Below are 2,917 nucleotides of genomic sequence, written 5' to 3'. Positions count from 1 at the left end.
ATCATTTGCGATTGCCCAGTAATGAGGTCCTTTTGGTCCTTTGTTGGGAACACATTACATTTCACAATGCCATTATCTTTACCATTTACGCCTGCCACAATCCTTTTGCATGATTTTCTACACTTTCCAAAACTTTCCAAACCACAAAATCGTCTACTACACACTGTCCTGGCTACAGCTAAAATCTGTATTTTGCGTCATTGGAAGTCTCCTTCTCCACCCTCTCAGAAAGAATGGCTGGTGGCAATGATGCAAACAGCCCTGCATGAGCGCACAATTTATAACCTTCAAGATCAAGTTGATGTATTTCTCCAGACTTGGTCTTCTTTTCTAAAAACTGAAATTAACAATGATGCCAACTCCACTCTCTCTCCTAATTCAAACACTTGAATTAACTAATTCATTATTTTATATTTTGTGTATTTCTTTTATGTTTCCCTTTCCTTTATCCTTCATCATTTCATTTCCCAACGTCCGTCTTCCCTCCCTTCCCTCCCTTCCCTCCCTTACTCTGGTTCTACTATCTCTCACTGTACTCTCATTCTCTTCCTTACAGTTTAGCTCTTTTCTCTTCTTTTCTTCTTTCTTCCACTTTTTTAGATTTTTGTGCTCTGATATTATTATTCTACTTAGCTTGTACAAAGTCATTCTCTTTTTTATATTTATATTTATTTATATTTTATTTATTATATTATGTATGATATCAAATTCTTATTCATGTTCTTTCCACCATATACACACTTATTTATTCATTTTACTATTTATATATAATATGATTCCTTATTTATTGTATTTATTTGCTCATATTTATCACCAACATATGTATGTAATATTATCAATAATCATTGTTTTATTATTTCTGTGTTACTCTGTATTTCATGATAAAATTCAATAAAAAATTTCAACACAAAAAAACAAAGAGGGGATAAGTCTCCTGAGTCAGAAATGGCTGACAATAGAGTTCCTGAAAACTCAAAAAGAAATTGTATAAAGACATGTTGTAGGATTTGCATATGTATTATTTTGATAGTACTTATAGCATGGTTAGGACTAACAATAGCAATACCTTACTTGATGGCTGCTAATAAACAGAATGACACTACACATTGAAGGGTAGCTAACCTGAAGCAGGACACAGTAGATTTAGAAGCACCAGATGAGATAGAATTACACCATAGTAGAAATAGAAATGAGACGGATTGAATGTATTCGCTAACCTGTTAGTACATTATGTAGAAACAATGGAAATTAGTGATTGCTACTTGTGCATGAAGTTGCCCACGTCAGTAGCAGAAGGGGTGATCTATCCTCATTTACCCTTGACCTATGGAATTTCATAAAGTATTTTAACTAGTTTGTTTTATTGAACTGGAAAATTACAGTATTATTATCCTAACATAGTCGTAATCTTTTGCTGAAATCCCTATACGTAGAAATATGAACCCTGTCCTTAGTAGTAAAGATGCACAGTTTATGGGAGACTTTTTCTTAACAATGAAAACAATAGATACTGCTGAAGCACATAACGAAAACCTAACATGCAAGTTAAATGAACAAGAAAAGGTGTTTTTGAATTTAGTAGAGAATGGTCAATGAACCGAAACCAAAGATACCCAAGTGGACTGAAAGGGAAGATTTTATGGCAACTGGCAACACTCATGCTGCTATGTCTCTGGACTTTGAAAAGAAGGGGAGAATCTGTCTCCATAGGTTAAAACCAGAGTATAGGGGGCGTGGCCAAGATGGCGACCTGGTAGGACGCAGGTCTCTGTGGCTCCCTGCCCCGGTCCCCGTCTAAGGCACTTCTACACGGCGAATCCTAACCACGGATCACGGTGCTGACCTTCGCCTGCTGGTGACCGCTGCGCGCATCAACGGCGCGACCTTGGGGACTGCTACCCGGGTCAGGAGCGGACGCGGAGAGGAGCTGAGCCCGTGCTGATGGGAATTGGCGGGCGCTACAGAGAGCTCACCAGCGCTGCCCTACTGAGCTAACGGGGGCTGCGCGGAGCGAGGTCCGAGCGGCGCTGCACCAGAGGAAGCTGCGGGGCCGACTGCCTGTGACCCGAGACTGAGAGCCCCCAGCCGTGGACCGGACACCCGTCTCGAGCCACTGCGGCCCCACCGAGGCGGCGAGAGGCACTCGCGGGCCCCAAAACTCGAGGCCCCGGCTCCCGGGCCTACCGCACTGCAGCCGACGTGGGCCCTGACGGCCGGAACCCAGTGCAGTGCAGCGGCTGGCGCCGCAGGCGGACACTAGAGGGGCAAGTGGCGGACCTCCGCCTCACCCGACAGCGGCACAACCAGAGAGACAGGGGGCGCCCGCAGCACCGCGGGACTCGAGGCCCGACCCCGAGGCCCACCACAGCGCAGGCCCCCCAACCAGGCTCGGAGCATTGTGGGAGCCGACGCGATCTGCGGGGCCCAGGCCGACGAGCAATGGACCGAGCCTAGACTGAGACCAGCCCAAGAGCAGCGCAGCCTCGACAACATCACTGGAGGTGAAGAGGCGGGCCCACCAAGGAGAGGTGTCTGCACGACCTACGGAGATCCCTGCCGCGCCGCCGCAGGCCAGAGGTGAGGAGCGCTCCTAGGAGTGATGGGCGGGAACTCGGGGGGCACATTCGAGCCCCAGGTGGGCAGCTTTTCCGGTTTCTGTGAGTGGGGACCCCGGGCACGAGTGGGATTGGTGACGGGACCTTGCACGCACATCCTCGGGGGTAACCCACGTGACCTAGGCTTCCACAGACCGCCAGACACCGACACATCTGAAGGAGCGGGCCGCTGGGCTGGGCCCGTCCGGCTAGCGGCGCCCGCCGGGCACCTCGAGGCACAGTGTTCGCTGCGCCGTATCCAGAGCTTTAGATCCCGTCCACCCGGGCAGCGCAGGGAGCGGACAGAGGAGTTCGGCCTCACG

The sequence above is a fragment of the Lissotriton vulgaris genome, chromosome 7 (assembly GCF_964263255.1).
Source record: "Lissotriton vulgaris chromosome 7, aLisVul1.2, whole genome shotgun sequence".
In the NCBI taxonomy this organism is placed as follows: Eukaryota; Metazoa; Chordata; class Amphibia; order Caudata; family Salamandridae; genus Lissotriton; species Lissotriton vulgaris.
Note: the sequence above shows the minus strand (reverse complement) of the source record.